This window comes from Xiphias gladius, chromosome 21 (genome assembly GCF_016859285.1).
Source record: "Xiphias gladius isolate SHS-SW01 ecotype Sanya breed wild chromosome 21, ASM1685928v1, whole genome shotgun sequence".
Taxonomy (NCBI): Eukaryota; Metazoa; Chordata; class Actinopteri; order Istiophoriformes; family Xiphiidae; genus Xiphias; species Xiphias gladius.
In genome coordinates, this window is record NC_053420.1 from 20,465,241 (window position 1) to 20,491,693 (window position 26,453).

General features: G+C 41.5%; 1 protein-coding gene across 2 annotated transcripts in view; it reads left to right on the forward strand.

Moving 5' to 3' along the window:
* The first annotated feature begins 12,179 nt into the window (after nt 1-12,179).
* ppfia4 (PTPRF interacting protein alpha 4) overlaps nt 12,180-26,453 on the forward strand; it is a 45,483-nt gene continuing 31,209 nt past the window's right edge. For both annotated transcript variants that reach the window (XM_040115677.1, XM_040115678.1), the window contains exon 1: nt 12,180-12,220. The gene's annotated coding sequence lies outside the window, so the exon portion shown is untranslated. The remainder of the gene's footprint in view (nt 12,221-26,453) is intronic.

Consider the following 26,453-nt stretch of genomic DNA (forward strand, 5'->3'; position numbering starts at 1 on the left):
CTATGGCTATCAGTATTGAACTGAATTATCAACCTAATCCTCAAAGTTTTTCAAAAAGACTGCAAGAGCAGACAAAAAAGAGGTCAGATAAAGTGACACAGAGTGACGGGGCACAGAAGGTCAGCTGTTATCTAGCATATGATATAGCATCATATAAGGAGCTGTCTGTAAGTGAGGACTCCAGTCAGACATCCATTTCTCCTCTTTTTTAACATGACCATCTATTATTTTGAATACTTTTTCAGTAAATGTCTGTCACATTAACTGACAATGAGGGTTCAATGATACTGACCAATGAAGAAGCAAATAACTTGTCAGCATACACAGAGTGATTGATCAGGAATCCACTGAAACTGAAGGTTTTGGAGAAAACAGTGTTTGCAGTATTCCTGCAGTGCCTGCTGCCCATCTGACTTCACTGAAGTGTCATGACATGGTTTCTGTGTCACTCGTTTCATCTGCCCATGCACTCCTCACTCAACAGCCATGTCAGAAAGGGACGGGAATTACTGATACTCATAAGGGTGCTAATGCACAGGTTTAAGACATCACTGAGGCAGGTAGACGTTGATAATAACCATCTTTCAGAGAAGGAAGACACTTGCAGAAATCATTACCACTGACAAAGTTTTCAGTCCCAAGAATTGCAATACTAAAAAAAGGTCCTCTATTCAGTGACCAATGTAAGTATTTTGTAAAAGTGCTTCAGGCCACCTCAGAATCACAGAGTGGCTGTTGACAGCATTGGTTGGTAGACCTTGAAAACTCAACAGTACTGAACCACACTCCTAGGACAAATCCCTAAAGCAAAATTAGTTTCAAGAGAAACCTGTGGTGCAGTTTAACGAAGACCAAAGAAGCAGAAGTAATGCTTTGACCTCTGGCCATTACCAATTCCTCCCTGACAATTAAGTAATCAGCACTAATTGTATTACAGTAATTAGTAATCAGTGATTGTTTCGTATTCTTTTACAGATGTGTCAGAGGAAATGTCAGGAGAAATCAGGTTCTTCTTGTCGTGGCCAGAGTTCCCATGAAGCGCCTCAATGTCTGAATCTGAGGGTAGCTTCAGTGTTGTAAAATATCTTATGACCACTATGCATTTTCACAGCCATCCCCTTCTTGGAACACAGACTATTGATTGCACCTTAAAGGGCAAACAATTCACTAGGTTTTCACCTGATAACAAGATTATCTGTCCTTGTATAGCAAGACCTTTTGCATCAATAACAACAAAAAGGTCTATTCTCAGTGTTACTCTTCCAACCTGCAACTGCCCTAAGTACCTCCACCTCCACCCTATTTGAGTAAGTCTCACTTGCCAACAGAACCCAGTAATTTGACCTCAAACTGTACTAAGATCAACACATTAAAAGCCGCCCTTATATCATGCTATAACCTCAATACTAATTATGTGTCAGACACTGAGGACAGAATTTTCCAATCAACGTCCAATAAATGCTCATTTGCATCATTAATTGTAGCTGTTGTCAGCTGAATAAAATGGTGCAAAAGAAAAAGGTCTTAACCGATCATGTCATAAGAAGAAAATTGCTTAATAGTAAAGGTTAAGGTGGGGGGTGGTTTCCTCTCACACTCCAGAGTTATAAGTATTGAACAGATCGAAGCAACAATAGTCTTACTTAAAATACAACAGTACATCACGTGAAGGTCAGAAGTGGTCAGAGTTGAAAATACTGAAGTTGGTTTGCAGGACTGCTTCAGTGAATCTACTCCGACCACTAGGTGGCAGCAAATAGCCATCACTGTTTCAGGTATTCGGAGCTTCTGAGACGTGCATCAGACCTTAGAGGTGAAATGTATTTGAATGAATGCTTTCAAACTCATAATTGTGCACTGATTATGTGAATTTATACATGTATGTATCTGGATTTAATTGTGTTAAAATCACAAAGGTAATATACATTGATAGAAATCCTCATTTTTAAACAAAACCATCTATACTGAGAAAATATTTTGAGAAGATGAATGAAATAATGTCTGATGTGAACACAGAGAAAACCTGAGTACACGACACTGTTTACACTTCAGAACCTCACCAGTAGAGTATCTGTTAAATCTGATGTATGAATCTGATTATAGTGTGGACAGTCATAAGTGTGCTCTTCAGTGGTCGCTTTTACCCTGAAGGCTATTAATCATTTTCTCTTTAAACTCAACAGAGATTGTCGTCCAACCATCATTCCATTGTGTTTTTTTTTCTTTCTTAAAGCTAACACAGTTCAGAGTTTTAAAACATCAGCCATGAGATAAGGGGAAATTTAGGGCGCTGTGGGGCTTTACGGCAAAATCAGGCCTGTATCTTTAATGTGTCCAAATTTCACTGAAGGAGGCACAGTGACTGGCCTAATTATGAATCCTTTCCACTACAAGAATGAATTCACCAAATCACTTGCACCAACCATCAGTTATAATTTATATGAAAAATAACATGAAAAATAACATGTTTGTTTATTACCAAATGGATTGTTGGCCTTCTCAACAACATTCTTACAAATAAATTAGAAGATTATACTCATTCCTCAGAGTTATGTTTTAAGTCAGGTAACATTTTCTAGACTCTTGTTCTTCTTCTTTCAACAGGTGTAGTACTCACACTTTCGATATTAATACCTGACAATAGGCAATGTTGTTTGAGTCTGATACAACGTTTTGTTTTGTTTTTTATGTAGCAGGGGCACCTTTTTATTTTATGAGAAAGGCGAACACAAAAACGGAGTAGGTAGACTGTAAATCTTGGTCACTTGCCCAGTGTATGGCGGATATACTTCAGGGTCCTGGTGTCGTGGAATGCTAACCACCACACTGAATTTAGTGAGAGTCAGAGCAGAGAGCGGGGCACAGCTAAAACAGTGCGAGGAGATGCCTGATTTCCCCGCCTTTTTCTTTCGGATTTTACTGATACTGATGATCTTGAGGTTCATTTCAATCCTGCAGGGTGCGCTGCACACACTAACTGCACAGCCTGCCCCTTTGGCTTGGTTAAGCTGATGCCACCAGAACGCGCGTCACGTCTCGGCAGCTGACAGGTCGTGGACGTGCTTAGTGGTGCAGATGTGAAAAGTTAATTCCATCCCACCCAATTAAGGGTCAAGTCTGTCCTAGGTGTTGTAACGTGATATCAGTGTAGAATTATGAGTACTGTAGATGACATGAATGACCGTCCAGCTAATTTCAGTCCTCCGTTTTCCATGCGCATATGGCGCAAAACGCTTATAGGCTGCTCGTGGGGAGTTGGTCCCGTATTTCCAGAGCCGTAGCACGGTGGTGACAACTGCAGATTCCCGTGCGTGTGTGTGTGTGTGCGTCTGCGTGTGTGTGTGTGTGTGTGTGTATGTGTGTGTGTGTGTGTGAGACAGAGGGACTGTTTGTGTGTGTGGGAGGAGGAGTGAGCGTCGGTTCGGTGGCGGTGTGGGGAGATGGAAGCGGAGAAGGCGAATGCATATGAGACTCGCTCTCGCTGTCTAAGGACTAAGGACGCAGATTAAACGTCTCCCCCCTGGAAATTTTTCGTGTTTTTTTTTTGTTTGTTTTGTTTTGTTTTATTTTATTTTTATTTATTTATTTTTGTTGGGGGGTGATTTATTCTCCTGCCGATGCAGGCTGCTATGATCTCCGTCGTGCTAGCGGGCGCCACCCCTCCAAACGCACCAGTCTATCTCTGAGCTGTCAATCATATCACGCCGGGATTTCTACATGTGAGTGCATGGCGCGCCGGGCAGGGCGGATCTGCTCACTGGGTGAAAAAACGCCGGTTAATATGGATGAAAGGTCAATCATCCTCTCGTCGTTTCAATCCCTCTGATTAGGTAAGGCGGTAAAACGCTTGAGAATGCACGTTTGATGCATGGGGACTGGAATGTAGCCCAAAGGGAATAAGGCGCGTATCAACCATCGCACAGTCTCTCCGTTGCTACAGGGCGTTAAACGGCCCTCTTGTCAGTTATTGTACGTCTGTTTATCAGGCTCCTAACCCATATATTTGCCTCCTCAATCCCCGACAGCGACTCCGTCCTATAGCGCTGTCCAGACCACAGAGCAGGAAAGATGATGTGCGAGGTGATGCCGACCATAAGTGAGGGAGACTCGGCTGGTCCTCCGAGAGGCACCGGCGGCGTCCCGAACGGCTCGGACCAGGAGGCCAACTTCGAGCAGCTGATGGTCAACATGCTGGACGAGAGGGACAAGCTGCTGGAGTCCCTCAGGGAGACTCAGGAGACCCTCATTCAGTCTCAGACTAAGCTGCAGGGGGCGCTGCACGAGAGGGACGTGCTCCAGCGGCAGATCAACGCCGCGCTGCCTCAGGTGAGGAGCAGCCGGCCTCTGGAGCTGGAGGGTCGGGCTGTGGGGCGAGATGGATATGGTTTTGTTTGTCGTTTGGTACAGCATGACATTGAAGTGGACAAGTGTCTACGTAAGTAGACGTATGTGAGAGGATAACAAGTCAGTCTTGAATTCAAGGATGGATTATTAACCAGGCGGAGCAGGCAACTCACCTGGAGCCTCAGAACTCCAGCAGCCCTGAAAGATCCGGTCTAACTTAATGTTTGTCCCTTGGTTTGTGTTAATGCAATTGGAAATCTGATTGGGAGGATGCATTACAAAAGCACAACAAATGACACGGTAAGGGCCTTAAGGTGGGTCCTGCTTTATTATACCTAATCAGAAGGGCCTGTCTTGAAAGGGACCCTGTGTCCAAAACTAATTATAAGACTTGTTTGCTATTTAAACATGCTCATATGCTGCATATTTATAAATTAATCAGGCCCCCCCTGATATTCTGGTTTAGAAAAAGCATACAGATGCACAGAGATTGAACAGGGACCCAGTAATCTTTGGTCCAGAGCCAACCAGGAAGTTAATCCTGCCATGGTGCTACTACTTTGACTGATTTCTACAAAATTAAATCACACTATTTCTTGCTTTTGGGGGTATATAGGGCCAGTGGTGAAAGAGAGCAGCAAATCTAGAAGCCCCCGCTAGAGCTAGACCTGAAAAATTGAATAGTATTGTTTAATTTACAAAGAGGGTTGCAGAGCAGTGTTCCTTTAATAGGCTCAGGTTTTCTAGGTATACACCTCTGCTGGGGAACCCTTCTAACACTCCTGCATGTCCCGGGATCTCACCATGAGAATAACTGTGAAGATGATGGGGATATAAAGGCACATACCCCTTCAAAAGCTCATAAAGTGGCAGCATGCCAAAAAGGAGGATCTAAATGTCTAGTAGGTAGAATGGTAATGTAGTAGGTTGAAAGGTGGATAGGAGGTGGGTGTAGGGTTTATACTCACTAGAAGAATGTTGACTCTGATTGTAGAGGTCTGGGCCAGAAGTTGGGAGGTCTGCAGTATACAGAGGAGGGCAGGGCCCACCTATTAGCCATTAGCTGGATTGAAACACCTTCACCTCTGTATTTGGTGGCCTGCCTGTCAGTGGTAATGTAAGTGAAAGGAGCTGGGGTAAACTGGAATATCTTTGACATTTGTAACCTTTTTGTGTGAGTGTGTGAGAGACAGAGAGCTGAAAAAAGGCTGGTGCAGTCATCGAGCATGACGACAATGAAGCCTCACACATAAAGCTGTGTTACCCTTTGACCCTCTGGTCTAAATGCGTGGCATGATGTCACAGAACGATGTGTGTGTGTTTGTGTGTGTGTGTGTGTGTGTGTGTGTGTGTGTGTGTGTGTGTGTGTGTGTGTGTGTGTGTGTGTGTGTGTGTGTGTGTGTGTGTGCGTGCGTGTGTGTGTGTCTCTGAGTGTGCGTGAGAGCAAAGGAGAGAACCATGCTGACGCTGACAGCCTCACTACACCCTCTTGTGAAAGAAACATGGCCGCCTGCTAGTGTACATGGCCCTGGGCTGCTTTCTTCCACACATGCACACATGTCTGTGTGTGTGTGTGTCTGTGTGTCTGAGTGTGAATGTGTGTCAGGAAGAGAGAGTGGGAAGAGGCTGTCATGCTTCTTTTCTAATCCTGCTTGGTTCAGCGTAATGTTTTATTCTAGCAATAATACAAGTATTAGTTATACAGTCATAAACCTTGGGGACATTATGCAGACATTATGACTGGCGTGCATATACGTAGGCTGTCTCCTGCTCTCTCTCTCTCTCTCTCTCTCTCTCTCTCTCACACACACTACACACACACACGTGTACACAACCCAACATACGCGGCAGTGGTCATTTCAACCCCAGCCACAGTGCGGGGAGATGATGCAATGGACAGTGGGTGAAGCAATACTGAGAAATGAGAAAATCTCATTTGAGATTGATTTCTACTCAGTTTTGCTCTGCTCAGCTGAAGATTTAGGATAGTCTGGTCCTGATGCATCATTGGAAACTGCAGAGTGCGTCTTGTAATGATGAGGGGGAAGTGTGAAAGAAATAGCATACTGTGTCTGATATGTCAAGTTTGGGTGTCATGAATGTATTAGAGCGGTGTTGTAGCGGTTGGCGGTTCTGCTGACCCCAATATCCTATATGTGTCAGTGGTAATTAGGCTGGTTCGCAGCTAAGCTCAACATGACCATAGTTGGTGTGTTTATTCCCTCGACTGCAATACAACATTACAGCTACCTGCTTGCTGTTGCTGCCTCTTCTGTGTAGCCCTCCAGTGAGCCGTGTCTACGTATGTGTTGTATGTGAGATGTATATTTTACTCTGTGTGTGTACCGTTCTCTCTGCTCCTAAGGTGTAGACTGATATATGAGTGTTGGCACAGCCTTTTTTTGCTCAAATCTAAGCGCTTGTCTCTCTCCTTTAGCCTAATAAACATTTGTCATCTTCACCTACTAGGTATTTGCATGTGTGTGTATGTGTGTTTGTGTTTTGTTATGTCTTCTGTAGGTTTCCTGACTCCATGGGACGGGTCTGACCCAGAACTGTCAGATCTTTGTCTCTCCTACACACACACGCGCGTGCGCGCACACACATACAGACAAACTGTGTGAGTGATTCAAAATTCAGTGCTCTTCAGTTTCGTCTTTGTTAAAAATACATAAACCCCCGTCATCTTGGCATCAGTGTTCAAATTTATATTTGCCTCAGCAGCGTCATAAAAATGGGACAATGTTGCCATTTTACCACACACACAAACACCCCCACACACACACACACACACACACACACACACACACACACACACACACACACACACACACACACATACATACACACATACAGAGACTAGGATGGATATGTTCATTAGCTACAGAGAATAGAGTTTCAGATTAACATGTCAGCCCATTACAGTGCATAATGCCTCTAATACAGCCCTCAGAGATGGGCTTGCCCGTAGACAAATTAGGTTTTAAACACACACAGAGAGACCTATGCACGCATGCTTGCACATACACGCATGCTTATATATACACACTTAGCGCAAGCACACATATACACACACACACAGACACACATGCACACACACATACGCATCTAGCGACCCTTTCAAAACAACAACTGCCTCTTGTTCTAAATTCTAAACGCTCTGTCCCCACTGATAAACACCTACTTACACACACACACACAAATTTAGTATTTTGTGTTGACCTCACGCGTACCACCTTTGACCTTTTATAGAAGTGATTGTTGCTTACCCTTGTACAGACACATAAACACAAATTCACACACACATAGCTTATGCACATACATTCACTGTGAGTATATGGAAAAGCACGTGCCTCTGTGTTTATTTGTATGAGCCTCTCTCTGTGTCCTTCCTCCCGTATCAGCGTTTGCAGGTTGGTGTATCCTCTCCAAAAATCTTGATTGATTTTCTTTTTTTTTCGCTAAACGCTCTAATTCTTGCTCTCCTCCTCTCTTTCACACTCCCTTTTTTTTAATCAAACTTATCAATAACTCAGTAGTCCATGAACTGCTCCTTCAGAAAATTGCGTCCGCTCCTACTCCTGCAGCTGACTTTAGCCCACAGCACAGTCCGGTATGGAGAGTGACACAAGCTGCTCACTTTTCAAAGCTCTGCGGAGCACCTTGTGTCTGTGTAACAACATAATAGCCAGGCACCGGTTATTTCCTCCTTTGGTTTAAATGGAGATTTGGTTGAATTTGACATATGATAAGATATTGTGGGGATATTGAGATGAACTGCTGTACTGCCATAGAATAATAATCTTGAGGTTGAGGAGTAGCCTAACTATAGTGCCGTGAAGCAATAATATGCACTGTTATATCTGTAAATCAAATAATTACCAAAGTGGACAAGAGTCAATTATACTAATGGAAAATCAGGAACTTATGCAGTTTTTCCCTGAAAATATATTGTAAAACTTATAAATATATAACTAGGGCTGGGCATAACCCTGTGGTCATAGCACTGTCAAGTACTGTAGGTAGCTTTACACTGTATTTTAGACTGTATTTTATGTAAGCCAAGTTCAAGCAAGTTGTATGGCTGCTTGTGTTAAGGCAGCATTACAGATCAACTTTACACCAGCTTACATCATGTTTTTGCTGACATACAGGGGTTTAACTTCTCAACTTGCTTCAGTGACGTACAAGTGTGCGACAGGACACTGGGTGTGGTCAGAGGTCAAGTCTGCTTTTCAGCCTAATATTAAAGTACTCCAACGTTTGAGAAATTTGGCTTCTTTCGCTAAAAGTATCGCTTTGGCAGTAGTATCAAAATATTTTAAAAAATACCCAGTCTTCTTCATAACTTAATTTTAATACTACCTACTTTGAAGAAAACAGTTTTTTTAGCTCATGAAGATATCAGTGTGAAAACATGTGTAGCCAGGATTGAAATTCATCAATGTAAGCCTAATAAAGGACAAAGAAGTTGATCCTAGACCTTAATCAACCCCAGTATTGTAATGAATAAATATACGGGCCTAATACCCCCATTCCTACTATATAGTAATGGCCGGGTCGCCTAATAGAGAGCAGGGTAAATCACACTACTTGAATCAAGGCCAACAGAAGTGAGCCTTGCAGGTTTGGTACTCAGCCATCATAGTTACTGTACAAGAGGTGTCTTTTGCTTACAGGTACAGTGTGAGAGGGAATGAGTGTCAAAACTAATATAACCCTACTCTGCAGAGGAAGGAAGAGGAGCTCCAAGGTCTCCCTGTGCAGTGCTTGGGGATGGCCTGAGCTTATCGTCACACACACACACACATTCAGGAAGGCACAAACACTCTTACTCACGTATACACCCATCTACAAACAAATAATAACACACACACACACACACACACACACACACACACACACACACACAAATACACTGCCTGTGTTTTCTTAAATGTCAGCATGCGCTGTCTACATGTCGTCCTGAGTCTGTGTGTTTGTATGTGTGTGAATGAGTATGCCCACGGCTAGTGCTGCTTATGCATGGATGGCTGAGGCAGCTTTGTGCACGATAATAGGAGAATATTGAGGAGGGTGGGCGAAGTCAGTAGGAAAATTACCACATCTCATTGGTCTGCTACTACTGAAGCCTAAATCTTATGCTATGTGTTATGTAAGCACCAAATACTGGAATTTGGGTTGATGTGGAGGAAAATGGAGCATGAAGTGAGCAGTTGAAAGTCACCAAGAAACCCAGTAAGGGAGAGAAAAGAGAAGGGGAGAGGGTATGAGACTGAAAGAAAGAGAGAGGGCTACGTTCTTACAGACTCAGCCGAGATGGACGTCCAATTCACATTCTGACAACAGACCTTTGCTTATTCCCAACCATCTCCAATCTTTCTCTTTAAGTATGTTTTGGGGCATTTTAAGTCTTTTTCACAGAATGACGAGAGATGACCAGAGAATGGAGGGGTAGAGAGATGACAAAAAAGGTCTCTGATCGGATTTATGGACATTGTGTTTCACATTCGGCATCTTAACCCCTAGGCCAAAGGGGCGCCCTGAACACCTCCAGTCTTAACTTAAACATATTATGTTTTTCCCATTAAAATCACCCATCTACAACTTGTCCGTGTTATACCTAAGCAAAGGCATTTTTAAAGACTACACTAAAGACTAAAGACTTTCACTACTTTTGTCTTATTTCACTGCTTTGGCCATCATTTCTTTTGGTTATGAGATCTGGGAATGTGGCAACACCTGCTAAAAAGAAATCAGATGGGGAAAGAAACATGAGCCGATGATCAGGGCAATTTATCCATACTTATCCATATCATCAAAACCACTTTATGTGTAAGTAAAGCTGTAAGCCAACACACCTGAAATGTTGGTAATAATCCCTCATTTGACAGTAGAACTGTGTATGTGCTGTGATGGATGTTTACAGTAACAGTTTCGGTAATGTTTTCTCTCAGAGTAGCTAACCTGGAGTTTTGTTTAAAATCTGTATGATTCTCTGACTGCTCACGTTTCTGGCCTTGTTAAAGTTTTTTCAATTGTTCTGTATTTCTGGATCTTAGCAATTAATTTAGCTTGCACAAAGTATTATCACTGATTAAAATTAGGGCATAAACTGCAAAAATAAGATCCACATTCTAATAAATGATTCTTTAATATCATGCCTTTATCTAACCCCTTATATTGTGATAGAAAAGATAGAAGGTTTCTGCCCATAATCGTTGTCAGATCTATAATTTTGGGAGAGAGAAAGAGACAAACTGAAATTACCCCAGAAGAAGTGAGAGGTAAGTCTAATTGACAACATATTTAGCTCCGAGCAGCCGACTGCCATCACACCTCTCTCTCTGTCTGTGTCTCTTTCTTATCTGCTCTTCCTCTCCTGCTGCATCTTGACAGCTTTACATCATCTGCCAGTCTCTATTCCTCCTCTGCAGTTTACTCCACAGTCCTCCGTCTACTTCTTGAGTACGTTGTCCTGCCTTAATTAGAGCACAACCAAAAACTCTAATCGGGTCAAACTGGCCCCTGGCAAAGGCTTGTGCACAGCTTTCCAGCCCCTGAGCACTAATAGATTATCAGTGTGCAAAGCTAGCTCCCCCACGCTGCCCTGCCACACCATGGCTTCGGCACTCTATTTCTCAGTAGCATCCATCCTTCGCTCACTCCATTCCTCTGCCAGTACCATCTGGCTCTCAGCACCAGGCGCATTTAGCTCAGCTGGGCGCCAATTTGTCCCCCTGGCTGCCTGGGAGAGAGAGGGACAGTGAGGGAAGGGAGAGGAAGAGTGGGAAAGAGGGACATACACACACGCGCACACACACACACACACACACACACAAACATATATATATATAGTAGAGTAAGATTTAGCAAGGAGAGACGAAACGAGAGTAAGTCAGGGGGAAAAAAAGCAGAATCAAGCATACCTGACAGTCCCCAGCAGCGAGGGACATGCTTTGGTAATGGGGAGACCGCATAGTCAGTATGTTTGTGTTTGTGTGTGTGTGGTTGTGTGTGTGTTTGTGTTTGTGTGTTTGTGAGAGAGAGAGAGGGAGAGAGAGAGAGAGAGTTCCCTCTCTCTGGTAATAAGAGCAGAGTGATTGGAGTTGCAGGACCACCAGGGGGGAAGGCGAGAGTAATGAAGAAGGGAGGCAGAAAAAGACAGATGATGAAGTTTTCCAGCCAGCAGATAAGCCCACGGCAGCCCTGCCATGTCTAACAACTATGCTATTGGAACTCTGTCAGTTCACTTTCCCTACTGCAACTCCCTCGGAATAGAAGATAGGGCACCGGTGGGCGGGGGGGGTGTGTGAATGTTGCACTGGGGTTGGGGTGTAAAGGTAGGAGAGGCAGAAGGGGGTGTGTTTCAAAAAAGTGTGGGAGGGTCTCAAAGCCTGTGGTTATAAACTTCAAGGGTATACACTCTAATATTGTAAACACCCACATGTGCAAAGACACAGGAGAGAAACCGAGACAATACATGCACACAACCCCTCTCCCAAATACACGCACTCACAAATAAACACAAACACACACATACACAGTGGTAGGGGCGACATCTTCCAGACCCCAGTTTTTCTTAGCGAGAGACTTAGGCAGCAGAAGCAGAGGCGGCGGCATCAGAAGCTAAGTCCGCAGCTGGACCCTTAAAGGGATTTAAAGAACTTCAAAATGCTTCAGCTTCTCCATGAAATACAGCTTGTCAGTGTCTAACAACATAGCACACACCCCCCGCTGCTGTCTGTCAATAAAATCCGCACGCGCACCCACACACACACACACACACAGACAGACAAATACACACACGTGCACAGAGATCTGAGAGAGCGTGGCGGTGCAAGTAAAATGCAGGATTTAGGAGAAGGACACACTGGTAAGACAAATATTGCTCTATATAGCTAATGGCTCCCGTGAAGCATGTATTTCTCTATGTGCATGTTATGTGTATAGGCTACAGAACACATCACACCTTAATGTGTTTTTATCTGTATTTGTTTAATCATTTATGTTGTATCGGTCTCAGGATATGAATCATAAACGTGCGAGTGACATTTTCCCAAGTTAGGAAAATATCAGTATTTTTCGACATTTGCAGACCTAATGAACTGATATGATTAAGCAGCAAAAATATGAGTGATATGCAAACTATTTTTCAGCAGTAGTTCAGTAAACAATGTTTTGTAATTCAAATGACAACTCAAATATATGAAGCAAAATAAAGCTGAAGTAGGAATTTATTTGTGGGGAAGAAATCTGTTTTTCTTTATTTTCAGTTTTGGCCATTATTGCCTTTTGTTGTAAAAGCATTCAGTTCTCAACTGAGTTGTAGATGTTCGGGGGCCAGTGACACTGACTGACACTGCTTTATTATTGTGTGTCTGGGGCATTGCAACATGAGCAGATTTGTCATGTTTCATCATGTCTATTTAATGCAGCATTAATTGATTTTTTTGTCTACTTGGGGGCAACGCAGCAAGCTGTAAACACAATGTTGACATATTATCTCAATTGATAAGATCAAAGTTGATATGGCTAACATGTGAGCAAACATTTTATTTACACTTTTTTGGTTTCCACCAACTCCTTAGGGAAAATATCTGGCTCTTTGGACATCCATTGTTACTATAAAAACATTGGTGAGTGCAGTTTTAACACTCCAAATTCATTTATTGGGAAGTAAAAACAGGAGTCGCCATATCCAAAGGGGTGTGAACCAGGAAACTGCACCTCAATGCAAAGGAGATCCGGTAATAATTTATGTTCACTTCTATTTTCACGTCCAAATAAGTGTCTAATGTGCAGGTTAAACTGAGTTGTCCTTCTTGTCCTCCTCTTCTTCTTCCTTCAAATCACCTTTGCTCTGCATTTATCTCTGCATTTTAGCAGAGATATGGAGCGTATGTCTGTCTAAAAATGTAACTGATGGGAAAGATGGCCGACCTTTAAACTAAGACCCAGGTTGTAAAACATAGAATATCATCATTCCCTCCTATAGCATTCAATACTCCTGGTGAACAGATGCTATTGGTATTGAAATCTTGCATAGGAAAATGGTTCAGGTGATGAATTGCCCACACCTAGCCAGCATTTCCCAGTACTGTAAGTGTCAAACTGGGCTGATACATCACACACACGTACAGCCACACGGGCCAACGTGCATACACACGTATAGTACACTCCGACTTGGATGTGTCTCACAGAGAAAGATGTGTGTGCGTATGTGAATGAGCCAGCTCAGAGCACTATCATGGCTGGCCAGACACCAAAATACACTGTGTTCTGAACATAGTCTTTGACAAACACAGGATGGCGTACACTGACTTTACACCACTGAATAGATCTTATTCGAGGCTGATTTAAACAGCATGAGTTCACAAAGAACATACTGGAGAAACTAATAAGATATTTTTGGTGCACTTACAGCTACAGAAAGCTGTGACTAGATTGTCTTCGGTTGGTATTTAATCAAGACCTGTTTATTCAGCACCACCTACAACATGCCTCATTTCTCAGCTCCAGTCTGTTATTCATTTACTTCCAGCTCCATTCACAGACATGTGGGTTGGCGCAGACACCCAAGTGAGTGTGCACATTTATACACACACGTATATATACAAGCTCTCTCCCTGTTTCTCTGAGATTTGTGGGGAGCTGCTATTTTTTAAATTCATTTTTGGTTTGATTACTTTTTGTGTCTCCTTGTTTTCAGTAATGCACAAATAAACTCTATTGTAAGAACACCCTATGAATATACTTGTGATGACTCAGTCAAGATCCAATATTCATAATAACATTACCAACACACAGATCTGTTCTCTCTCCTCAAAGTCTCACTCTCTTCTCTTTTTTCTCTCTCTCAGTGTCGCTGTCTCTCTATCTCTCGCGCTCTTCCCTTGCCTTCTGTCTTATCAGTGGTGATGGCTTTAAGCATGTGTGCTGAGAGGTCTATTAGTTAGCTATCGTTCTCTCAGATAATGCTTCATATCTCTCAGCTAGCTCACTGTACTTACAGCTTTGCTCTGACTGCTTTAGGTGGGAGCACAGTTGCTCGGTTGTTATACTGGGGCACAAACCTCCACGTTTGGATGCAGCTTGTGATTGACTTCACTTTCTTGGTGTTAACTTCATGAAACAAAGCTGGGGAATCTCAAGATGTTTGATTAAGGGGGTTTATTAACCATATCAAGTGGAAGTGTATGTGTGTGTATATGTCCTTGAGCAATTGCATGTGTGCACTGAATTGACCTAAATCAGCTCATTAAACTAGGAGGTGCAGTGAGTCTTCACATCTCCATAGTAGCCTGAGAACATTACATTAAGTTTTATGAGGTTATGCTCATATGTGCATGTGTGTGTATGCATGTGCATCCACACGTTTTACTATTGCAATGCAGTTATTACATTGTCCCAATGGTACCAAGGAAACATTTGCTTTGTGATTGCATTGCATTGTCCATGTAGTACATCAATTCACAAGGCTGATAGCCCGGACTTCTCCTGCATATTGTAATTGTATGAATAACTGATGCACACACACACTATAATTTCCATGGTCAGCTCCGTCTGTCAAGGTCAGTAAGCATTGTGGTGCCCCATTAGAATAATGGGGGCTGTGACGTGGCCTGCCCCAGTGCAAGAAGAACATCATTCACACATAGCTGCTTTCCTCTCTCTCCGTCACCGTATTCCCTGCACCATCTCTTCTTGCCCTCAGTTCCACACTCTTATAGCCCTCTCATGTACTCATGCTAATTCGCACTCAGTCTTGCTCTCTCCCTCTTAGCTGTTTTTGAACACCTTGCATTTTAGCAGCTTGGTTTAAACCTCAAGCAAAGCGCTCATTGTAGACGCCCTAACAGCCGAGTACATAAACAATGAATATAAGTGCACTGACAAGTGATTGTGTCTGTTTATTTAACTGGAAATGTCCTACAGTACATGCATTTGGAAATGGCCCAGATCTGGATAACGACAGTATAATTAGGCACCTGTAGTCGACAACAGTCAGTTTGAGTCATGAGTGACGGTACGTCTGTCTGTTTGCTGTTAACATACAGCACATTGGGTCTGCCAGGACTTTTTCAAGAGGAGTTCTTTTCAGTTTATAGATACCTTTTAATACTGTAGTATTTATAATACTGAAGTTTTTTGGCAGTCTTTATTAGAAAAACAGTGCTAAGAAGCATGACCACCCTTACTTGTAGAGATATCAGTTAAAAGTGATTTTCCTAATTTCACTACATATATATTGATAATAAAATGTTAAATAATACTACAAGTAGTAGAGTTAGGGGTAGTCACATATTAAGTGTTCTTCTGAAATTTTACAGAAATGTTAACTATTTTTGCTCAAAAAGGAAATATACTTTAGTTTGGTTTATGGATATCTAGTGTATGTTTTTATACATACTGGGAGGTAATGGGGCAGCTTTCCTCATCTTCCACTTCCTGTCTTGAAAATTCTGAAAGGAAATGAATAAAACCCACCGTGTCATTTATCATGCATTTCATAGGACGTGATCCATGTCGGGTGCAGATTTTGAATTTGCTTACAAAATGTGTGACTCAAGCTTCTATAACAAGGCTCTGAACATGAACATGACATCATTTTCGCTCAGGTAAAAATGGGTCCGAGCGCTCAGATCCTGATGAGGCTCTCAGTTAGTTTTTTTATTGAATGCAGGTTCACAGGTGCAACCGTTTAAGTCTATGCATGTAAACTATTGTGCTAGTATCAGTTATAAGGCAAATATACTCAGTGCATTGTCTACTACAGGTGTCTGTTGTGATTCATACCATTTCCATTAGAGTTGTGAGGTAGGAGGAGTTTAAGAGTTTTCTTTTATTGTTATAATATCCTCGATGTTCCTCAACACGGAAAAAAAGGAGTCCTGGAAAATTCAACAATATTGTCAGGAGTTGTGTCGGTATGTCAATCAGTTTTAATTATTTCAGCTTTGTTTCTAAGGAATCATGTTTTTTTCAGTCAGTTTGGTACAGGTTGATGGCTCTTAATACTATGACACCCATTAGCTTCAGCTGCCAGTTTTATGGATAAGAAGCCAGTCAGAGCTGTCATAAATTCAAAATGTTGTTGTAGTTTGGAGCAAAACACCCCACCATAGTTGCCAAATTCATGCAAAATTTAACCAGAATCTGCACGTGAATAGATTAAAATGATGACAAAAGGTCAACTCTAGCTTCCGCTCACCATGATTGACAGAATTTTAAGTTCAGCAACTGGATATCTGTCACCGAAACATCTCTGCTCGATTGTACCTTGAACTTATAATCAAAGAGCCAAATATTTCTAACATAGTTGCTCGTCTTTTGTACTGACAATTCAACCTGGAGGGCTTCATTTCATTCCAAGCCTTGAAAGTGCTCCTTGCTGCAGTCACCTACTGCAGCGTTGTCTCTGCAGAAAATGAACAGGAATTTTATTTCTGAAACAATCCAATGTAAATCCTCCAATTTAGTAAATCCATAGTTCATTACTAAAAAATCCAACATTCTCTATTATGCCTATTCCTTGTGTATAAATGTATTTTACTACATTTAGCAATTTACAATGAGTCAACTAGCAGTGTATGTAACAGGGAAGATTATTGTGCATCACAACTATCTGTTTTAAAAAATGTAAATCAGTGGATTTCAGTTTGATGCTTCATATTCCATTATGTAGTCTTTAGGCCAACCCCTCAGATACACCTATCATTATTACAATCAGGTAAACCACTCCTTGAGAGTTAAAGTGAATGCATAACCCTGGCAAAATTATGAATTCATGCACTTGCCATTCACTACCTCTTTCCAGATGTGATAGCTGCTAGCTAACACCTTTTAAAATATCACCTAAGCAACATAATAAAAACGCAATTAAAGTTTTAATTGCAACCATTGAGTACAATGGTGTGGTAGCAAGTGGAGAAGTGGATGTGCACTCAACCTCTCCGCTCAAGTTTAGTGAAGGTGTCTAAAAGCCCCCTCGGAAAACTGTTTTTATTTTGACGACATTATTTGTCCTCTTTAAGATTAGACATTCAGTGCAAGAGTTAGACAATGAAGACAATTGTGAATGAGAGATGGAGAAAGACTTTGACAGAGAGGAAGTGGGTGTAGTTGAGTTACATAAAGGTCATATGAAGCTCTGCAGCTTGCATCAGACAGTGCCGCCCCCCCACACACACACTTCCGCTGTCATCCCCCAATATTCTTCTCCATCCTCTGCCTCTCCAGTTTCAGTCACATCCTTTTGTCATCGTCATCTGTTCATTTTTGCCTCCTCCTATCTGATCCTGTGTTTCCTCTCTCCATGTCTCATTCTCTCAGCCCTCTCTCAGCAAGTGCTGGCATGTCAGTATCCTGTGTCAGCAAACGATTGGCAACCTCTTCTCTTCTCTTCTCTTCCTTTCTCTTCTCCATCTTGCCTGAGCCGATTAATCGGGAGGTGTTAACACTCAAACACACACACACACACACACACTCAGGCACCCACAGATCTGTGTTTTAATTGGTCCAGATTGGCGGTGGACTTTCTGCCAGGGTGCTGGGTGCATCGTAGCATGTGCCACACACACACATACACACACACACACACACATACACACACACACACACACACAAACAGAACCCACACACATACACGCACACAGAATACTCTTTTTACAGTGAAAGAATTATTTCTATATGTCTTTCCTAGTCTCTCTCTTTTAAAAATGTTGTTGTCTGCTTACGCATTTGCCAAAAATTCAGTATAAGACCTCTGCTCATAAACACCTCAACATACTGAAGAGCGAAAGTAAGTGAGAACAGGATAACACAGGGAGCAGGATATAACAGTGATACAATATGTAATGGAGACCTTTTGTATTACTTTTATGGTGCTGTAATATTGATATCATCATGTGATCCAGCATATATTTAATGGAGGCGCTGTAGCTGTTTTGATCCATCAGTTAGGTTTAGTACCCCTGCTGTTTTAACAAGCATTCCATCAACCTTTCAGCCAGTTTCAGATTAACAGTTAATGCAGCGGCAACTGCACTTGCTCTTGATTGGCAAACCTCCATAAACAGCTGCTTAAATCCTTCCAATCTGGCTGATTTAGTGCATTTGAACTGACACACCCTGGGGAATTCCTCCACTGCTCTGCAAGCAAGAGTTTATTCTTTTTTCTTTCATGAAAATAAGTTCCCATCTAAGCAGCATGTTTTTATGTAGAGATTGAATATTAAAGATTAAACCCCTTTTAAAAGCTGATGTCATTTCTTCCAATGTCAAATAATGGGCATTTATTATTATTGCAACATCATCTTAATGTGTATAAGTGTGTGTGTGTGTGTGTGTGTGTCAGGTCAGCACATCTATTCCATCCTAGTCATTTTGTCAGGTTATTTTTATTCCTGTCTTTTGGCAAAAATGACTTCTCCCTGCCCGATACAAATGCCATTTCATCCCTCCGGTATATTGTTGTTATCACTCGCACACACACAGACACAAAAAGGTTCACACATACACGCTTACACACACAAATATAAAAGACTCCACACAACACCCCGGTGGGAATACATCACAGATCCAGTTGGCTCTTCTTTAATGCTGACCCAACGGAAAACATATCCATCCCTCCAGTGTTCCCCCTCACCCTGAGGGCACAACGCAAACGATTTCCACAGTCACCTACATACATCGACACACAACATATGCTATATATTCATCAAGACCCTGCAGTCCTGCTCTCTGTCCTTTTACTAACTCAAGAAACTCTGCTTGTCTGTCAGTCAGTCAGACTTCATATATGCCTTGTCTGTGTGTGTGTGTGTGTGTGTGTGTGTGTGTATGTGTGTGTATGTGTTCAAGGTTTTTTCTTTCCTCCTCACCTCTCAGAGCACTGCAAATTCAGTCTCCATGGAAACGGGCGGTTAGTTGGGGGGGGTGATGTTGACTTCCTGACACCTTCTGTCCCGTGGGACACCAACTGTCAGCAACTACGTATGTGTGTGTGTGTCTGTGCCCATGTATGCATATGTGCATTTTTTATCGCATGTGATTAGTATGATTTATAAACCTGACCTGTCCTGCATGAGCCTTAAAATGCTTATACCAATTGCAAGTAGCTACAAATAAAAGCTTCCTTAGATGAAAATACAAGTTGGCTCAATTGGACTTCAAGTCTGTTGTTTTAATGCATGTAAGTTGTGCGTGTTTGCGTGTGTGTGTGTGTGTGTGTGTGTGTGTGTGTGTGTGTGTGTGTGTGTGTGTGTGTGTGTGTGTGTGTGTGTGTGTGTGTGTGTGTGTGTGTCTGTTTTTTTGTGTGTGTGTGTGTGTGTGTGTGTGTGTGTGTGTGTGTGTCTGTTTTTGTGTGTGTGTGTGTGTGTGTGTGTGTGTGTGTGTGTGTGTGTGTGTGTGTGTGTGTGTGAGTGTGTATTTGTTGGCCTGTGAAGCTTCAACCTTGATTACTGCTTCTGATCGGCTGCCAAAGTGGCTCAGTGTGTTAGTGGGTCTGGCTGAAGGACTACGTGGAGGAATCCCCCGTTCACTGGGAAAGGAGGATGAAAGCAGGGATGGACCAGGGAGAGAGGCCAAACAAGAGGAAGCTGGTGTAGATTCTGTATTGGATGTAATAGATGTTTCATCCTCTGTTTACTTTGTTCCATCATCTGGGGTTGGGCAGTTAAATTCTGTTAAATCCTGTAATGAGCCCAAAAGTAAAACAAATCACATTTATCCCTAAAGCAAACAGTCCCTGTCAGTCAGCATGTGGTTGTATCCTTTTTTGTAGGTTCATTCTAAACAGAGGTGACAAATTATGTAGTATTTTTTGGCAATAACGCCAACAATTCACTTGTTCCTCCTCCTCAAATGTGAATATTGTCTTGTTTTCTTGGTCTGCTGTGTTAGTAAATTGAACATCTTTGAGTTTTTAATTGTTGATTGGACAAAGCAAGAAATTTAAACATGTCAGCTTGGACTCAGGGAAATTGTGATGGCATTTTTTTTTTAAATATAATTTTTACATTATATAGACCAAACAATTTAGGGTTATTGAGAAAATAATCTACAGATTAATCAACAGTGAAAATAATACATACTGCAGTTGGGGTCACGCACGTAGATGAGGAAGGAGCTGTGTTGCTATGTTGGTTGCGTGGCCATAGTTTGGCTTCGTAAAGATGAGGGAATGACAAATAAAGTTAAATGTAAGCACTGTCAAAAATAGTTCCAGCTTCAACAGGAAACCAGAGAAATTTGATCCATCACCTGAAACACAATAATATTATACCATATGATGAGTTTATGGCCAAGAATATTTAATATGGGAGCTATTTTAGTCTTTATTGATGGTAGTGTAGCTAGACAGGAAACAAGGAGAGAGAGTGAGGTATTGATATTGGCGGTCTGATAAACAGACCTAATATGCACAATTACACCACTAAAAGATTCACTGTGAGGACAGACAATCTTATACACAGGTCTATTTAAAAAGATGTTTTAAATGTTAAGCTTGTTACCATTCATGGCTATGTAGCGATATAAAAAACTTACATTTAGCACCTTTAAAAATGTGTCAAGAATTTTAAGATGCAGTAAAATTGTATTTTAACAGCAAATACTGGTAATCTGTAAATTACCAGCATGACATGAAGTATAACGGTTTTATTTAAAGTTTTATTTAACGGTTAAAATACTGATACTGTAACTTAAAAACATAGTATTGACATTCCTATATTACTGTCAAAACACTTACTATAACCAAAAACACAACATTTGGAGATTACTGTTTTATTTTAAAGTTAAAATACTACTACTGTAACTAAAAATACATTACTTGGAAATTACTGTGTTTCATTTGACAGTTACACATACTTCCATATACGGTCCATTAATTATTTTGAATTTCACGGTGAAGTAGATGTGACAGTTTATTAGTGCTGCAACTAATGATTATTTTCATCCCCAATAATTTGTCTGTTATTTTCTCAATTGATCATTTTAGTCTATAAAATGTCAGAAAGTCCAAGGCGATCAGACTAAGACTAAGAAAACCAGCAATGTTCACATTGCAGAAGCCAGAACAGTGATTATTTGGCTCCTTAGCTTAAGAAAATGAAAAAAGAAAAAGAAATTACTTATATTTGCCAAGTAAGTAATAAAAGAAAAAATGCAGGAAATCAAGGATATAGGAGAAAAGGAAGGAAATGTAGAAGTTTCATGAGGTTAGTGTTTGAGCTGCTGGATTCATCAAACAGCCGTGGGCTCTGCATCCCTACCTGCCACACCCCAGCGTTGCCATGGATATTAGGCCTTGGCAGCACAGCTGTGTGTTTAGAGGTGTGCCAGGATGACATCATACAGTAGCTTGCTGAGAAGGTCTACTGCAGGCACATGGCATCTACAATATTTATAGACCCCTAGAAGAGATGAGCTCACTCAGTCACTCAGTGTGACCGGTTTCACTTCACACACGCAAACACACACACACACAGAGACACACACAAGGAGCAAAGACGTGGCAGAGAAGTTACTCACGCAATCCATGCCACACCCATCCGCATAAATATTTCCTCGTCTCTCCTCCATTTTTTCACCCACTGGCCTTGAAGAGTTTATTGCATACAAGCTGACCATACAGAGACCATAATATATGCAATAATTATTAAACTACAGTTAGACCGGCTCTGATTCAGTTCAGGATTATTGCTGTTGCAAAAATATGAGAAAACACGCACGCATGCACTGAGACGTTAAAAGCGTCTGTATTCTCAGTTAAAATGAGCTGCCAATGTATGAGTCATAAGGAGAAGGAATGGTACTTTGTTAGGGATTAAACTGGTGGGAAAATAAGGGGCTGCTACAGTAACCATACACACACACACATACACAAAATATAGTCTCAAACACACACACAGTAAATGACCCCATTCCTCCTGTACATGTGCATATTACACACGCAAGATTTAAATCCTCATATCCCAAAATAAAAAAAAATCATTTCTTGGTAGAGCAAATACTGTACATCAGTATAACAGCAAAGTATGATTGAGAGGGACCACTGTGTGTCTGTGTGTGTATTTCTTGTTGTGTGTGTGTGTGTGTGTGTGTGTGTGTGTGTGTGTGTGTGTGTGTGTGAGTGTGTGTGTGAGTGAGCAAGTGACTGAATGAATGAGCGTGTGAGCTTGAGTTTCAAGGCTGGAGAGCTCCAGAAAGAAAAATCACATTTCATAAATAAATCAACCAGGGCACACACACACACACACACACACACACACACACACACACACACACACACACACGCAAGGCTGCGATGATTTATGCCATGGCCATCATAGTACAGACCAGATTAGAGGAGAATAATTTTTAAAGAGTGCTGCTGCTGTTGCCATGTGTGTGTATGAGTGTGTGTGTGTGGGGGTGGGCGTGTGTTTTGTACGTAGGAGTGTGGAGGAGTGTGTGTGTGTGTGTGTGTGTGTGTGTGTGTGTGTGTGTGTGTGTGTGTGTGTGTGTGTGTGTGTGTGTGTGTGTGTGTGTGTGTGTGTTCATTCTCCTAAGCCGGTGGCAGAGCCTTATGTGCCCTCTTGTCCAGATCTCTCTAGAATCAGGATAACATACAATAAAGTTTCAGCACAAGTTGTTTTTTATCAGCAGTACATTAATTGTCAAACAAATGTAACTATAGAAACATCTGTGTGTGTGTGTGTGTGTGTGTGTGTGTGTGTGTGTGTGTGTGTTTTAGGAACCTGAGAGAGAGAAAGTCATTCTTGCTATTTTCCAGTGCTTCTCTCTCTATCTCCTTGTTTCTCTCACTCCCCCTTCTCACAACTCCCCTGTTGAGAAAGTGTGGAATGAGCAAATACATTTTCACAACAAATTTTTATTTAGTTAATTCCCTTTGGTGGTGGATGCAGCTTTAAAGACATTATAAATGTGCACTATGTTCTTTTTTGATAGGTTTAGCAAACAAACAAACCTATTCGTCGACTTATTTTTAGTTCTAACCATTTTATTGATGACCAGATTGATTTTAATCATGTATAGTGCACTGAATAAGTTATCCAAAAAAAAACTGATTAAGAATGAAACGGACAAATACATTATATACTGTGCTCAGTTTACACCCAAAGTAATCTCACTCCTCTCGTGGGTATCTTTCTCCTTCCCTGCTATTAGTGGAAAACAGTACCATTTTCTGGCATTTCTTCCAATCTTCCTCCTTACTACTCATTTTCAGCTATGAACATTTCACACTGAGGTTACAGTGGCATTCAAATGTACTGAATTTCCCATACCCTGTAGCTACCATCATGGCATGGCAGTAGACTTTCCTATATTCTACAAATCAGGGCTGGACGCGTGCACATAACAAATATAAAAAGTTTCTCATACCAAAAATATAAAATAGTTTGCAATCTGTTTTTAAAGAAATAAGCACTATTACAAACCACAGAGCATCACATGAGATGCTTCAAAGTGAACCATCAAAATTGACACCTCTCAGCCTGGATTTGGTTTGGTTTGAAAGTGGTGCTTCATCATTGTTATTGTGGACAGGGTTTGGCTGCAAAGTCAGACATTGCACATAATAACAACTTGTTATTATTTAGTGTTCATCTTGAATGTCAAAATTGTATAATGCATTTATTTTGCATATTTATTTGAAGCTTGCAGAATGATATAAAATAGAACTTACTCCCACTTCAGTCTGCACACTCTGTTTAATTATATATACACAATCTTTCAATCTTTCTTCTGGCCTACAATGCAAACCGAATAAAGCACACTTACACATACATATCCATGCCATGCCCCAGTGGAAAACTGCAAACTGTGTATCCCTGGCACAAGATCATGACTCAGACTCATGGCATGTGTGGACTACGAAGATGGAGGACAAGGAGTATGGTGTATGTGACAAAAAAACCCCCATACACATATAGAGCAATTGCATACCCCATAAACAATGATGCTATGGAAAAGTTCTTTTTTTGTAGCAGTTGTTATTGTCCTTCCAGTACCTGTTAAAGCCTTTAAGCTAGGTGAGCAGTGGGCACTAATCCTTTATGACGGACCAAAAACCTTATTGAACAAACTGGTGATACATTTCAATCATAATTTGTATTAGAAATCTGCTGTAAACATGCAGTCATGCTCTCAATAACGTGAAATGTATTGGGATTTGACATTTTAGCCATATCCAGGCTGAGCACTGATGATGGTTTTGTATTCAGTCCCACACTCCATGTTTCCATCCATGTGTTTTCCGGTCTAAGAAGAACAGAAGCTGTGGGAGAAGAACAGCATGAGAGTGTGACACCTCACTGTCAGGCAGCGTGAGAGGTGCTTGTCGTGCCTCTGTCATTACACTTACAGTTATTGTGGACTTACTGTAGATGCACATGCACACACACTCACAGTGGTGTAGAGTTACATCCTGCCACTGCAGTTTGCGCCCTGTGAAGGGCAAGAGCAGCGTTCCTGACCTCCACAAACACACAACACCTAGGCTACGCATTGCACACAGCCATTTTTAGCTACATGAAGGATTGGGAAGAGAGGAGATTATTGGAAATTATGCTGGGCGTACCCTTGGGGCAGTTTATTTACTCTGAGTATGAAGATTAATATTAATACGGCTGTGTTTGATGCATCTCCTGCTTTCCTCTAGAACCACGATACACTTTCATCTTCAAAACAGAGCAGCTGGGATGGACTGAGTGTGTATGTTTGTGTGGTCTCTGGAGTATATGTGTGTTAGTTTGTGTATTTTTCGGTGAATGCGTCAGTGTATTTGTGTTTGAGTTTAGTAGGGATTTATATATTAAAATAATCAACCAGACTTGACTGAAACTGTATGTTTGTATCATAATTTGGTTAACCCTAGTTTGGCGTAGACTTTATCTTTCTTTATTCTGAATAAACGAAATGTGATTAATGTACTTTTATGAAGATGGGAGGATAAACTATCTTTACATGGATAGAAAGAGAAGCACATTTTCCCATTTCTGAAACAGACTAGTTAGGGCTGCACTGCATGTAGAGTTCAGATGTGCATGTGTATACAAACAGTGCCTATAAGTTCATCTGTTGTTTGCAGTAATTGTGCACATTGTGGTAGTAATAGGCCTCCCTCTGGGCTGACCAGGAGCTTGAGGATGACACGGTGAAGGAGAGATGGAGAGAGGTAAGCCGTATGCTTCGACTGAGTGATGAGGACCGCAGGGGAGAGAGACAGAGCTGACACAGGTGCTTTCAGCCAGGGCAGAAGGGAGGTGGTGACAGAGGAGACTGAAAAAAACAAATGAGGAGAACAGGAGGAGGAGCGAGAGAATGTAGAGATGAGGAAGTAGGAGGGATAAGATAAGATTCAATAGAGAATGATGATTGTGTCTGATTCCTGAATAGCGCAGGGAGACAGCAGTTGGTGTATAAACACAGGTGTAATTTCACAGTTTCGTTACAGTCAGATTTACAATTATGATTTTAGTGACTTGCTAAAATCTGTCTATACAGTATCCTCCATCCATCCCGTATAATCAAGATAAACAGTGCCTTAATACAAATGCAGATATCTTCATATAGTCCACTTCAGTTTTAACAGTGCGCTCACAGCTTTGTGAGCAGCAGCAACAAACCGGTGGACTTTTTTTGCCTTTAAAAACATATCACTAAAACATGTATCAGTAATTTTGGGAAATATGATTTCTTTTCTTGCCAAAAGCTAGATTAATCGATTGATACAACTCTCATATCGGTCCAATAAGTATGAAGCCATCAGCTGGTTAGCTTAGCTTAGCATTAAGACTGGAAACGGGGAAACAGCTAGCCTGGCTCTGTCAAAAGGTAAAAAAATCTGCCTACCAACACCCCTAGAGCTCACTAATCAACGTGTTATATCTGCTTGTTTAAACTCCACAAAAAAATGTAATGTGAAAACATCATCTTGCTGTTGTACAGGAGGATTATGTGCTGGACTATCTCTTTCTGGAAGCAGTTGCCAGGCAACGAGCCTAGACTACAGGAAGTTACAGGTCCTGGCCAAGAAATAGTCTGTGCAACATGTTAATTAGTGAGCTTTAGAGGTGCTCTGCTGGCTGCTGGTTGTAGCT